The sequence below is a fragment of the Saccopteryx bilineata genome, chromosome 5, assembly GCF_036850765.1.
Source record: "Saccopteryx bilineata isolate mSacBil1 chromosome 5, mSacBil1_pri_phased_curated, whole genome shotgun sequence".
Lineage (NCBI taxonomy): Eukaryota > Metazoa > Chordata > Mammalia > Chiroptera > Emballonuridae > Saccopteryx > Saccopteryx bilineata.
This window is the reverse complement of record NC_089494.1, coordinates 196,574,194-196,589,502: the sequence shown is the minus strand read 5'-3', so window position 1 is coordinate 196,589,502 and position 15,309 is coordinate 196,574,194. Positions and strand designations below refer to the sequence as shown.

The window sequence follows — 15,309 nt, the reverse complement described above, 5'->3', positions numbered from 1 at the left end:
GCACACAAGAGAAGCCCCATCCGCTTCTCCACCCCTTCCCCTTTCCTTCCTCTCTGTCTCTCTCTTCCCTTCCCGCAGCCAAGGCTCCATTGGAGCAAAGTTGGCCCGGGTGCTGAGGATGGCTCCACGGCCTCTGCCTCAAGCACTAGAATGGCCCTGGTTGCAATAGAGCAATGCCCCAGATGGGCAGAGCATCGACCTTGGTGGGCATGCCGGGTGGATCCCGGTTGGGCGCATGCAGGAGTCTGTCTAATTGCCTCCCTGTTTCCAACTTCAGAAAAATACAAAAAAAAAAAAAAGTTAAAAAAAAAAAAGAAAGCATGTCAAGAGCTACTGTGCAGAGTGCAAGCTACTCAGCAGCAACTCCGTGTTTAAATCCAACAAGGTGACTGGAATTCGGCTAGCTTTGCTGGTGCTTTAGCAATTGTGAAAAACGGAAAGCCATTCACAGATGAGGAGTATGCCAAAACATTCATGCTTGATGTTGCCAATGAACTTTTTGACGACTTTTCAGATAAAGACAACATAATCAAACAAATAAAAGACATGCCTCTGTCGGCAAGAACTGTTCACGATCCTATCATCATGATGGCAAATCAAATTGAGGCAACCAACACAAGTGAAGGACATAAATGCAGCACCATTCTTTTCTCTTGCTTTGGAAGAGTCAACAGACATAAGCCATTTATCCCAGTTCAGTGTGATTGCAAGGTATGCTGTCAGTGACACACTATGTGAGGAAAGTCTTGCTGTTTTGCCTATGAAAGAGACAACAAGAGAGGAGGATTCATTCAAGTCTTTCACTGAGTTTGCTAAAGAAAAACGTCTACTGATGGATAAACTTATTTCTGTGTGTACTGATCGTGCTCTGTGTATGGTGGGGAAAAACAGAGGATTCGTAGCGCTTCTTCGTGAACATAAAAAAAGACCCATTCTAAGTTTTCTCTGCATCCTAAATCAGGAGGCGCTTTGTGCTCAGATGTGTGGCCAGCAGCTTGGTGAGGTGATGTCGCTGGTCATTTGACTGATCAACTTTATTGTTGTCCGAGCTTTAAATGATCGCCAGTTTAAAACACTGCTGGACGAAGTTGGGAATAATTATCCTGGTCCACTTCTGCACAGCATGTGCGTTGGGTTGTCAAGAGGGAAGATGCTCAGCCGTTTTGTGGCTTGTCTGAGCGAAATCCGGACTTTTCTTTTTTTTTCTTTTTTGTATTTTTCTGAAGCTGGAAACGGGGAGAGGCAGTCAGACAGACTCCCGCATGCGCCCGACCGGGATCTACCCAGCACGCCCACCAGGGGGCGATGCTCTGCCCATCGGGGCGTCGCTCAGTCGCCACCAGAGCCACTCTAGCGCCTTGGACAGAGGCCAAGGAGCCAACCCCAGCACCCGGGCCATCTTTTGCTCCAATGGAGCCTCGGCTGCGGGAGGGGAAGAGAGAGACAGAGAGGAAGGAGAGGGGGAGGGGTGGAGAAGCAGATGGGCGCCTCTCCTGTGTGCCCTGGCCGGGAATCGAACCTGGGACTTTCCACACGCCAGGCCGACGCTCTACCACTGAGCCAACTGGCCAGGGTCCGGACTTTTCTTGAAATGAAAAACGTCGAGCATCCTGAGTTAGTTAACATTGAGTGGCTCCTGAAGTTCTACTATCCCGTGGACATGACTGAACATCTGAACCAGCTCAATGGGAAAATGCAAGGCGTTGGAAATACAGTCTTATCCCTTCAACAAGCAGTGTTTGCATTTGAAAACAAGCTGGAACTCTTCATCTCCGACATTGAAACAGGTCGTTTACTACACCTGTTTGTAAACATTTGAAAAACTGAGAGAGTTTAAAGATGCATGCACAGCAAGTGACTCTGCTCAACATCTTTTTTTTTGTTTTGTTTTGTTTTTTTGTTTTTTGTTTTGTTTTTGTTTTTGTTTTTTACAGAGGCAGAGATAGACAGGGACAGACAGACAGGAACAGAGAGAGATGAGAAGCATCAATCATCAGTTTCTCGTTGCGCGTTGCGACTTCTTAGTTGTTCATTGATTGCTTTCTCACATGTGCCTTGACCGTGGGCCTTCAGCAGACTGAGTAACCCCTTGCTGGAGCCAGCGACCTTGGGTCCAAGCTGGCGAGCTCTTTGCTCAAGCCAGATGAGCCCGCGCGCGACCTCGGAGTCTCGAACCTGGGTACTTCCGCATCCCAGTCCGACGCTCTATCCACTGCGCCACCGCCTGGTCAGGCTCTGCTCAACATCTTGATCTCCAAAAACTAGCGGGCTTCACATCTAATCTGCAGTCATTCAAAGCACGCTTTGTAGAATTTCGTGAGAGTACTCGTCTTTTTAAGTTCATTACCCATACACTCGAGTGTGCAGTGGACAGCCCCGACCTGAGTTATATCCCCGGTGTCTCCGTCAGAGATTTTGAGCTACAAGCTGCTGACCTGAAGGCCTCAGACATGTGCGTGAATAAGTTCAAGTCACTAAATAAAGATTTGGAAAGACTTGCACGACAGCAAGCAGAGTTGGTGAGCAAACACAGGTGGGGAGAAATGAAAAAACTTCAACCTGTGGACCAGCTGATTCTCAAAACTTGGAACGCGCTTCCTGTCACATACCACACACTGCAGCGTGTGAGTATTGCTGTACTGACAATGTTTGGCTCTATGTATGCATGTGAGCAGTCTTTCTCACATCTAAAGAATGTTAAGACCAACCTACGATCACGTTTAATGGATGGAAGTCTCAACGCCTGCATGAAGCTTAACCTCACCACGTATCAACCAGACTAAAAAGCCAGCAGCAAAACCATGCAGCACCAGAAGTCCCATTAATGGTAAGAAGTACTTTATTCATCATTGGTTAGCAACAGCATAACAATGTTATTAAAAATAATTCAGAGACTTACTGTACTTTATAAGTGTTGGTCTTACATAAAATGCACACATTTACTTATATTTAGTGTTAAACATATTGTATGGCTCTCACGGAACTACATTTTAAAATACGTGGCGTTCATGGCTCTCTCAGCCAAAAAGGGTTCCCGACCCCTGTGCTAAGACAGTACCTTTGCCAAGTTGTAATGTTTATCCTACATAGAAAAATGGCTGTTTTTTATTTTATTTCGGTTATGGTCAATGTTTCACTTATGTTTTTAAACTGAGATTGTTAATTATTTTCAGAGGAAAAATAACAGGGCAAGAACTTAAATACCTTTTTTCAAAATTATGAGAATTTGAGTTTTCCAGAGGGCATCTGGGGTTGACGAAGTGCTGCCCACCACAGCTTTTAAGATATCACTTTACAACTGTGGGAAAACTCACCGAGGCTGTTTTCGTTGACCCTGCCATTTCCAAGTTGCTATACTGCTGCAGGGAGTAGGCACAGCCTGCTCTTTATCTCTCTTCTTCTCCTCAGCTTTTCAAAGCCAAATTCTCCCAGCGAGAAGGCTGGAGGCCAGATTGGGTAAGGTAGGGGAGTTCTCTAGACTGATAGGGAGACAGAAATTAGGCATTTTTCTCTTTCCCTCGCACTCCGCAGAGCCTTCAAGTTTTGTTTCTGAAGTTGGAAGCGTGGGGGCGGTCTGCTACATTACCAACTTGGCCTAAAATTAGGAGTCCACACTGCAGGGGCTAAGAACTTTGCAGTTGGGACATCAACCTGAGCTTCTGGCTACTCCTAAGAACGCGAAAAGCCAGGCCCAAGGCGCTGGTTGTCATGGGAACCGGAGCGCTAGTCTCCCGACGATCTTGTCCCTAGGGAGGAGGCGGGGCTGGCGGCCTATGGGCCAATCAGGCTGAGGGGAACGCAGGGTTGGAGATCCCCTGTCCTCCAGGAGCCCGGGAAGGGTTGAGTGACAGGAACGGGGACGGGGGCGACGCGGCCGCCGAGGTGGAGCCGGAGTTGTGCGAGGAGCGCTGGCGGCAGCGGCTCGGCGAAGGGTGACGCACCATGATCGCGGTCCCTAGAAACCGTCGTGCCGGCGAGCAGCACGCCCTGGCTCACCAGTCCGCCTCCGCCACCTCTGTTGCGCTCCGAGCCGGCTGCTGGAGTTGAGCCACCGGGCGCCAGAGGGGTTTGGCGAAGCCGTCGGAGACACGCTGAGCACAGAAGGGCGGAGAGGCTGAGCGAGCGCTCCTGGGTCAGGCGGTCGGCCGGGGTCCCGGCTGGAGGGGCGTTTCCGAGGCGTGGAGGAGGAGGAGGAGATGCTGCTTCTCTTCTCCCCCTCCCCAGGCTTCCTCTCCAGCTTCTTCGGCCCACGCCCGCAGCCGCTTGGGGGAGAAGTGGTGGCTCTCGGCGCCCGCGGCGGCTGCCGGCGGCCCGGCCCGACGCCGCGTCCCCGCCGCGCGCTCTAGTAGCAGGACCCGGTCTCCGGACGAGCAGGTAAGGACACGAGCGGCCCTGGGCTCTGGGCTGGATGTGCAGAAGTGCAAAGCAAAGTACACTGCGCTCGTCCTCTTCCTCCTCTGCTTTTGCTTCAGTCCCTAAAACCAACTCTTTTTTTTTTGCCCTGGTGGAGGAAACTTTTCTTTGGTTTTCGTAGTAGGGTGTTTTAGTATGTTAGAGTGGGGGCAGGGGAAGGATGAGATAAAGTTTCATTTTGAATTAGGTAGATCCACCTCTTCCGCGGAGAAACGCTGGAGTTTTGAGAATGAAACCCCAGAGGACGAGTGAGAGATTGTGGGGTAATGGGGAGTGACATTGTCCCATCATGCCAGTACAGCTCTGCTCTGTGCGTGCTAAGGGAAGGGCTCCCAGAGTCTGTTTCTAATTTTTGTAAATGATTGTGGACATGGTGTGGTTAGAGGCCGCCCAGAAGAATGTGTATGTGTAAGGGCTCGGGGAAGAGGGGGTGGGGTGGTGAGGACGAGGGGCAGTTGGGGCAGAGAGAGAGAGAGACAAGATGCAAGCTCTTTTATTGCTTTTTTTCATTAATCCGTCTCCCCCACCGCACCTCCCCTGCTGAGTACATGATTCTGTAGTACGCAAAGCTGGAAAGCTAAACTTGGGTCAAGTCAAGAAAGTTCTTACGAAGTTTAATTTCCTTATGTTGTGAATTTATTGCAGGAGAGGAAGTGGGGAAAAATTCTACCACCAAAATAGACTTACAGCAAGCAATACAGGTTTCATTGGCCTTACACTTATATGATCCACACCTCCACACACGTCCAACTAATCTCTAAGACAGCTTTGTGTCATTTTCATTTAATTGCATCTTTGAAACAACAAACGCGGTGACTTCATAGGGAGCTGCCCGGAGCTGAGTTTACCTCTCAGAAAATGGGGCAATCGGGTTTGTTTTCAAGGCGGGGACCTAAACAAAATGTAGGACACCTGATCTGTGGGTTGAAGTACGCTGGTAACTAATTAGCAAGATTTAAAATTTTATATCTGCAGAGTTTACTAAAGGGTGGAGGGAAAATAAAAGTCGCTGTATTATGAAACAAGTGTTGGTATTTTTCCAAATTCTTGACTGGGTTCCTAGGGTCCAAGTTTGAAAACTGCTTCATGCTTAGTGGTTGTTTGTGGTAGTGCTACAATACAGATTGTTCCTCATTTTAATACTGTTAGCATTTTAAAATTAAATGAATGCATATATTGATTCAGTAAATTCATACAGAAGCAAACTGAATGCTTTATCACCCAATCCTAAATTTATTATACATTTTCTTAATAGCATTGTGTTCTTTGATGTTGTAGAGGCTTTGTGGGAGTATGTGTGGGGGACAGGGTAAGATGGAAACTGGAATTACTAGGGTTAGTCATTAAGAAAAGAGACGAATTTATAGTGTCTTTCACTTTTGCGATTGGAGAATTGTGAGTTTCTATACCATTACGTAGGATTGTCTTTTGAATTTACTTTTGTCCCACCAAAATTTTTACTTGCACGTAAAGCCAATATAATTTTTGGAGGGTGATTACCGGCATCCAAAAATATTTATAAATAGCTTTTTATGTCACTAATAACACACACATACAGAAACCATTGAAAGCAGTGTCAATTTAAAGTTTAGATTTTGATACTCTGATAGGAGTCATAAGTTTTAAATACACTATCTTTTTTCTGTAGGCATGCCTCATAAATGCAGGAAGTGAATTTGAGAATTGCATGATCATATTTTGGGTAGATGGTAGATGTCAATCTTTTTTTTTAATGGATTTTTTTTTTTTTTTAAGAGAGAAGGGAGACAAAAAGAGAAACATCGATTTGTTGCTCCACTTACTCCTGTCGTCATTGGTTGGTTTTTGTTTGTGCCCCGACTGGGGATCAAACCCGCAACCTTGGCATGTCCAGACAACTTTTTGGCATGTCTAGACAACATTCTAACTAACTGAGCTAACCCACCTGGGCAGGTGTCTATCTTTAAATGAATGGAATTTATGTGTTCTTTATTATTATGAAAAACAGGTCAAATCCTTTGTTTATTCACTTTTAGTAGGTTAAGGATTGGATGGGAGAGCATTGTAACTTCTCCTATATAAATTGAATAAAAATTGAATAAATACTTTTCTAGTGATCTTATTGCCAGCCCCAAACATAATGGAGAAAAGGAGTATTAGGGGTAAGTTGCCACTGCTTCTTCTGCCTTTTTTTTTAAACTTATTGATTTTAAAGAGAGTAAGGGAGAGGGAAAGAAATGTTGATCTATTCCTGTATGTGGCCTGACAGGAGTTGGCAGTTTGTAATTTTTTTTTTTTTTTTTAAATATTTTTCCAATTTTGTAGGTTTTTTTTAATTTTTAATTTTTTATTTATTTATTCATTTTTAGAGAGGAGAGAGAAAGGAGAAAGAGAGAGAGAGAGAGAGGAGAGAGAAACAGAGAGAGAGAAGGGGGGAGGAGCTGGAAGCATCAACTCCCATATGTGCCTTGACCAGGCAAGCCTAGGGTTTGAACCGGTGACCTCAGCATTCCCAGGTCAACGCTTTATCCACTGCGCCACCACAGGTCAGGCAACAGTTTGTAATTTTTAACCAAGCTATAAAACATTTTTTTTTCTGAAGCTGGAAACGGGGAGAAACAGACAGACTCCCGCATGCGCCCCACCGGATCCACCCGGCACGCCCACCAGGGGGTGATGCTCTGCCCCTCCGGGGCATCGCTCTGTTGCGACCAGAGCCACTCCAGCGCCTGGGGCAGAGGCCAAGGAGCCATCCCCAGCGCCCGGGCCATCTTTGCTCCAATGGAGCCTTGCTGTGGGAGGGGAAGAGAGAGACAGAGAGGAAGGAGAGGGGGAGGGGTGGAGAAGCAGATGGGCGCCTCTCCTGTGTGCCCTGGCCAGGAATTGAACCCGGGACTTCCACATGCCAGGCCGACGCTCTACCACTGAGCCAACCGGCCAGGGCCTAAGCTATAAAACATTTTTTGTGGTACAGTTAAATTGTAATTAATGCCATTTAAAATTGAAAACAACAAAGTAATCAACAGCTCAAATAAAATAAAAAGAAATTGAAAAGAAACACTACCATACTCCAAATTAGTACATTTTAGAAGTTACTACTGTCAACATACATAGTATTCTTATTTTGGCATATACTTTGTGCTATTAATTAGAAAAGTGTGTTGAAGGTATTCTGTTGGGTCTCAGGAAAGAAAGATTAGTGCTGATAGGGAGTGATGAGAGTCCACTGCCCTGGATTTCACAATTTCTTTAAGAACTTTTCTCTTTTAATTTGAAAATTAAGAGGGTTTGAACAACTCAGAAACTGGATTTTTATAAGATAGCTTTTAATGATCAAATTAATATGACTTTAAATGGCCAAAATTATTAAAGTTTCTTACTCACTATAAGAAATGAGTGAGTATATCTACAAGCAAAGAAATGTCTTTATGCCTAGTTTTTTATTTTATTTCTAGTTGAGTGGCTGCATGCTAAAATCACTTGAGTAGCTATAAAATACCTTTATGCCCAAGACTCAGCCCCGACTAATTAAACCAGAATATTGGGGAATGGGGGGAGTAAGACCATGCATCCATTTTTTTTTTTTTTTTTTTACAGAGACAGTGAGTCAGAGAGAGGAATAGACAGGGACAGACAGAAATGGAGAGAGATGAGAAGCATCAATCATTAGTTTTTCATTGCGCGTTGCAACACCTTAGTTGTTCATTGATTGCTTTCTCATATGTGCCTTGACCGCGGGCCTTCAGCAGACCGAGTAACCCCTTATTGGACCCAGCGACCTTGGGTTCAAGCTGGTGGGCTTTTTTGTTCAAACCAGAAGAGCCCGGGCTCAAGCTGGCGACCTCGGGGTCTCGAACCGTGGTCCTCTGCATCCCAGTCCGACGTTCTATCCACTGCGCCACCGCCTGGTCAGGCCATGCATCCATATTTTTTAAAGCTACCTAAGAAATTAAACATGTAGCCAACTTGTGAACCAATATTCTGGTCCTCTCTAGAAAGTCAGCATAGAAAACTTGATTTCTACAAATGCAACAACATTTTTATATTATAAATCACAAGTATTTAAAAAAAATAAACATATCTCAATCATCTCTGTGTACACCCATCTATAGGATTTTTTACTATTTGAATCAGAATTTCAGATACAAGTATTTCCCTCCAGTTCCTAAGAGTTGCACTGTCCAGTATGGCAGTCCGAGCCACAAGTGGCTAAACTGAAGTGAAGTAGATACAATTTAAAACAGTTCCTTTTCCCCACTACTCATATTTTAAATACTCAATAACCACCTGTGGCTAGTAGCTACTGTATTGGATGTCATCACAGAAAATTCCATATTACCTATAGTTTTTAAAATTTGTATTACAATTTGTCAACCTCTGAAATGGAATATATACAGTCATTTCCTTCAGATTTATAATTTTAAAAATACACATTTTTAAAAATGTTTATTTTTTTATTTTAGAGAGAGGAGGGGAGAGAGGGAGAGAGAGAGGAACATCAGTCTATCCCTATATGTGCCCTGACCGAGAATCAAACTGGCAACTTCTGTGCTTTGGGATGATGTTTAACTAACTGAGGTACACCGCCAGGGCTAAAAATATGTATTTATGATAGTTCTTTAAGTAAGGGGAAATACCACATTTTCAATGTTATTACCTCTTTTCTCAGTGTGTTGTATGTAGTTTTAAGGTTTTCCCCTTTAAATTCAACAGAGAGAAGAAACTTTAGAGTCTTTGTATTTATTATTTATATTAGAAATGCTCTGTGGCCTGACCTGTGGTGGCGCAGTGGATAAAGCGTCGACCTGGAAATGCTGAGGTCCCCGGTTCGAAACCCTGGGCTTGCCTGGTCAAGGCACATATGGGAGTGGATGCTTCCAGCTCCTCCCCCTTCTCTCCCTCTCTCTCTCTCTCTCTCTCTCTCTCTCTCTCCTCTCTAAAAATGAATAAATAAAATAATTTTAAAAGTCCTGGTGTGTCTTTTAAAAAAAAAAAAAAAAAAAAAAGGAAATGCTCTGAATCTAACCAATGGCTAGGGTGTTACAACAGTTTCCAGTCTGGAAAGAGAGGAAGTAACCTTTTCACCTCAAGTGTTGGAATTTGATTCAAAGTTTTTTTATCTGGAGAAGGTTTTTAAAAAACAAACAAACAAACAAAAAAACCAACAAATGGGGAATTTTAGCTGTCATACCATATGATTGAATTCTTCTACAGAAAATTATCTTACTAATTTTAACATGAACATGCAGATGCTCAAGAGACTTTTCTCTCCACATGGGAATGCATCCCTTTAACAAAAATGAGATTTCTAAACATTTTAAGCCGGTTGGAAACTAACAGTATGTCATGAATTTTAATGGTGTTGCCACTTGTTAACTGATGCATGGTTTAGAATAGTGGTCCCCAACTTTTTTGGGCCACGGACTGGTTTAATGTCAGAAAATATTTTCACGGACTGGCCTTTAGGGTAGGATGGATAAATGTATCATGTGACTGAGACAAGCGTCAAGAGTGAGTCTCAGACAGATGTAACAGAGGGAATCTGGTCATTTTTAAAAAATAAAACATCGTTCAGACTTAAATATAAATAAAACGGAAATAATTTAAGTTATTTATTCTTTCTCTGCGGACTGGTACCAAATGGCCCACGGACCAATACCGGTCTATGGCCCGGGGGTTGAGGACCACTGGTTTAGAAGAAGCTGTACCGTGTAGCTCATTTCACCTGCAACTCCTCTTTAACACGTTTGAAAAAATCAAAGTTTTTTCTGCTGGTTTAGTGTGTTCTGAGTAGAAATGGAAACAAATGGTTTTCAGTTATAAGTATTCTCTCTTAGCTTTGTGCAGTGGCAGTTTCATAACCAATGAGGTTTAACTGAGGCATGATTGTTGCTAATTAAAAAAAGTGTTATTTCTCCAGTTTGTTCCTTATTGGTAGATGGTACAATTCTTTTATATAAACAAACACTTTTTTCCTACTCACATAAGACAAATTTGCATCCAGATGTTATGGGGGTTTTGTTGTTGTTCTTTAAGGATGCCTGATGGAATAGTTTTTATACAATCTCATTTTCATGTATTAATGCTTTTCCACTTAGTTCTTATGGAGTCTGTGGAACAAAAGTGAAACATTTTTGTTGAATAACTTAAATTAAGTTTTGAATAATTATATAACTGGAGAATGTGCTAAAAGATTTAAAGTTGGTGGTTTTTGGAAAAAAGATACAGCCTGGGCTTTTTTTTTTTTTTTTGCAGAAAAGAGAGGTGAAGGGACAGACAGGAAAGTAAAGAGATGAGAAGTATCAACCTGTAGTTGTGGCATGTTCATTGATTGCTTTCTTATGTGCCTTGATGGGGGTCAGGGGGCAGCAACTGAGGCAGTGACCCCTTGCTCAAGCCAGTGACCTTGAGCTCCAGCCAGTGACCACTGGGTCATGTCTATGATCCTCCACTCAAGCCAGCAGTCCCATGCTCAAGCTGGTGAGCCTGTGCTCAAGCTGGCAACCTAGGCGTTTTGAATCTGGGTCCTCAGCATCCCAGGTCTATTCTAGCCATTGTGCCACTGACTGGTCAGGCTAGCCTGGAAATTTTTTAAAATAAGGGAACGCTTTTTGTTTTTGTAAATTACTTTAGTAATTGATTTTACTGGGGGAGGGGTGTTTGGAATGAGAAATAGTTGCTTCTCCAACAAACTGTTTGTTCATTGATTGCTTGTTGTATGTGCCTTCACCTGGCAAGACCAATGTTTTGAACTGCAACCTCAGTATTCCAGTTTGGTGCTCTATCCACTGCACCGCCACAGGCCAGGCTAAAGGAACACTTTTAAAATATGTTATTGATTGATTTTAGAGAGAGAGTCAGGGAAGGAGAGAAAGGGAAGAGAGTGAGAAGCATCAGCTTGTAGTTGCTTCATTTTAGTTGTGCATTGATAGCTTCTCCTACATGCCTTGACCATGGGTCTCAAGCAGAGCCAGTGACCCCTTGCTCAAGCCAGCAACCTTGGGCTCAAACCAGCAACCTTGGGCTTCAAGCCAGTGACCCTTGGGCTCAAGCTGGCAAGCCTGCAGGGTTTTGAATGAAGACCTCAGGGTTCCTGGTTGATGCTCTCTATCCATTGCGCCACCACCAGTCAGGTGAAGGGAACTCTTTTAAGAAATTTTATTTGTCAACAGAATAAAAAGACAGACTACACAATGGGAGAACATATTCGACAATACATCTGATAAGGGGTTAATAACAAAAATTTATAAAGAACTTGTAAAACTCAACACTAGGAAGACAAACAATCCAATCAAAAAATGGGCAAAAGAAATGAATAGACACATCTCCAAAGAGGACATACAGATGGCCAATAGGCATATGAAAACATGCTCAACATTACTAATCATTAGAGAAATGCAAATTAAAACCACAATGAGATATCACCTCACACCAGTCAGAATGGTGCTCATCAACAGAACAACACAGAATAAGTGCTGGCGAGGATGTGGAGAAAAGGGAACCCTCCTGCACTGCTGGTGGGAATGCAGACTGGTGCAGCCACTGTGGAAAACAGTATGGAGATTCCTCAAGAAATTAAAAATCGAACTGCCTTTTGACCCAGCTATCCCACTGTTAGGAATATACCCCAAGAACACCATAGCACTGTTTCAAAAAGAGAAATGCACCCTCATGTTTATGGCAGCATTGTTCACAATAGTGAAGATCTGGAAACAGCCCAAGTGTCGGTCAGTGGATGAGTGGATTAAAAAGCTTTGGTACATATATGTTATGGAATACTACTCAACCATAAGAAATGATGACATCGGATCATTTACAACAACATGGATGGACCTTGATACCATTATACTGAGTGAAATAAGTAAATCAGAAAAAAACTAAGGACTATATGATTCCATACATAGGTGGGACATAAAAATGAGACTCAGAGACATGGACAAGAGGGTGGTGGTTATGGGGGGGGAGGGGCAGGGTCACAAAGAAAACCAGACAATTTGACTTTGGGCGATGGGTATGCAACATAATCAAATGTCAAAATAACCTGGAGATGTTTTTTCTGAATATATGTACCCTGATTTATCAATGTCACCCCATTAAAATTAATAATAATAATAATAATAATAAATTTTATTTCTCTTAACACTGCTTATTATTTGAACACTTTTTCTAGAAAAATTTAATTTTTAAAATAAACATTTAAACTATTAAGGAATGATCGTTTTAAGTCTCAGTGTAGTCAAATATGTTTTCTGGAAAATATAATGTAATTAAGTTTCTGAATTGAAAAGAAGTAATTAGTGTTTTGGTACAGGAATTTCCCATATACTAAGGTTCTAAATGATAAATTAATTTCCTTGTTGTCTTTCATATTCTTGGTTTGTGCTGAGATGTAACTTTATGGAATTAGTTGAGCATAATGTTTTGTTTTGTTTTTTATTTCATTTTTTTTTTTTTCTTTCATTTTTCTGAAGCTGGAAACAGGGAGAGACAGTCAGACTCCCGCATGCGCCCGACCGGGATCCACCCGGCACGCCCACCAGGGGCGAAGCTCTGCCCACCAGGGGGCGATGCTCTGCCCATCCTGGGCGTCGCCATGTTGCGACCAGAGCCACTCTAGCGCCTGAGGCAGAGGCCACAGAGCCATCCCCAGCGCCCAGGCCATCTTTGCTCCAATGGAGCCTTGGCTGCGGGAGGGGAAGAGAGAGACAGAGAGGAAAGCGCGGCGGAGGGGTGGAGAAGCAAATGTGCGCTTCTCCTGTGTGCCCTGGCCGGGAATCGAACCCGGGTCCTCCGCACGCTAGGCCGACGCTCTACCGCTGAGCCAACCGGCCAGGGCAGTTGAGCATAATGTTAATGAAATTCATTCTTTAAAACTTTTTTTTTTTTAATTTATTGATTTTAGAGAGAAGGAGAGAGAGAGAATGAGAGACAGGAACATTGATCTTTTCCCTTATGTGCCCTGACCAGGGATCAAACCGGCAACCTCTGTGCTTTGGGACGATGCTCCAACCAACTGAGCTATTCAGCTGGGGCTTAAATTTGTTCTTGACACAATGTTTTAATTTTATTCTGATTTTTAGCCTCTATACTAGTTTATAGAATGAGCTTGAGGCATAGATTCAAATGTAACACATCTCAATTTTCAATGTGCCCTGTGAAAATTTATCAAAACTAAAATGTATCCTTATAGCTCCACTTGAAAGCTGGAAAAGCTGTTTTGTTAAAACAAAACAAAAACCTAATAATTAAAAAAATAATAAATATAATAGAAACTTTAGTTCAGGAGTACTCAATTATCAACTCAAAACTAGATAAAACTGTATTGTAGATATATTCCATTTGGTTGAGTTCATAAACTTTAAATTTCTGGTACTACTTTGAGGTGTATGGAAATGAGTAACAAGATATAGTACTTGGCAATACTGTTACTTCAATTATAATTTAAATCAACATGTCCTCCAATGTTATAGTCATATAATTTATATAGTTACAATAAAAAAAGTCTAGAGCATATTATTCTCTGTTACTAAAGGTTAATAGGGATTTCCTTAAACTTTTACATAAAAATTTTTTTAATGTGGTCACATAATATATCATACCCATTGTGTAACTGAAAGTCAGACTGAGCTGTTTTTAAAAATATCATCCAAATCTAGGTTTTTATGTTAGTACATCAAGATTTCTAACTGCAGTTATTTTAAGATTGTATTGAGCCTGACTGGTGGTGGTGCAGTGAATAGAGCATTGACTTGGAATGCTGAGGGTCCCGTGTTTGAATCCCAAGCCAGTTTATCAGCTTGAGTGCAAGCTCGCCAGCTTGAGTGCAGGGTCATTGGCTTGATTGAGCACAGGATCATCTACATGATCCCAAGGTCACTGGCTTGAGCCCCAGGTTGCTGGCTTGAGCAAAAAGGGGTCACTGGCTTACCTTGAACCCCCCTCACCCCCAAGGCATGTGCGAAAAACAATCAGTGAAGAACTCAAGTGAAGCAACTGTGAGTTAATGCTTCTTACTCTCTCCTCCTTTCCCCCCCCCCCCCTCTCTCTCTCTCAAATCAATTTCTTAAAAAAACGAAAAAGTGGCTCAGTGCATATAGTGTTGGGCTGGTACAATAGAGGTGGCCAATTCAACCCAGGTCAGGGCACCTAGGAGAAACAGTCAATGACTATACAACTAAATGAAATAACTAAATGAAACAAGTTGATGCTTTTCTCTCACCCTCTCTCTCTCTCAAATCAGTGGGGGGGAAAAGATTTTATTGAGATATTAAGCTTTAATTGAGAAATGAGTAATATTGTTTCTCTACCTAAAGTGAGCCAAACCAGTTAGTTGACTGTTTTATAGTATCATATTCTGATGCCCAGCTCTCTTTTTAATTGTTCTGTCTTCAGTAAATATACAATGAATTCCTATTTTCTTCTAAGCACTTTACTATGCATTGATTATTCACAGAGAGGACACATTTCCATAACAGCAGATAAATGGAGTAGTTGTGGTTAATCATCTAAGTTCATATCAAATAAATCGATCATTTGACAAGATATATTGACACAACATCTGTGAAGAGAAAATTAAATAATATGTTAACTTGCCTTGTAAAACTTTACAAACATGTAAGTAACTGTCTGAACATGTATTAGTTGTTTTTAGATGCAGCTGTGCATGATGTTGACCACTCCTGTTTGATCTGGAGAGAGAGTATCATGGTATTTAGAGCATAGACTCTGCAGCCAGCCTACCTAGGTTTTGATTTCTGACTGATTTACCAACTTGACCTTGTGTAAGTAAGTGTCTTAGCCCCAGTGTCTTATTGTGTCTTAGTTTCTTCATCTTCAAAATGAGGATAATAACCAGGCTTCCTTTATGGGATTGTTGTAAGGGGCAAAGAAGTTAATATAGGGATTGGGAACCTTTTT

The 15,309-nt window shown here is 42.5% G+C and overlaps 1 protein-coding gene and 1 non-coding gene across 6 annotated transcripts in view; both read left to right on the top strand.

Annotated features, from left to right (window-relative positions):
* The first annotated feature begins 3,826 nt into the window (after positions 1-3,826).
* The window catches only part of PTPN13 (protein tyrosine phosphatase non-receptor type 13), a 243,238-nt gene continuing 231,755 nt past the window's right edge, over positions 3,827-15,309 (top strand). For 3 of the 5 annotated variants that reach the window (XM_066281168.1, XM_066281169.1, XM_066281167.1), the window contains exon 1: positions 3,828-4,374. The gene's annotated coding sequence lies outside the window, so the exon portion shown is untranslated. Of the gene's footprint in view, positions 4,375-15,309 lie in introns of all 5 variants that reach the window. The other 2 variants (XM_066281165.1, XM_066281164.1) reach the window with 1 other exon arrangement.
* LOC136307059 (U4 spliceosomal RNA) lies at positions 10,228-10,365 on the top strand. Its single transcript, XR_010725755.1, has one exon. It is a non-coding gene; the product is annotated as a U4 spliceosomal RNA (small nuclear RNA).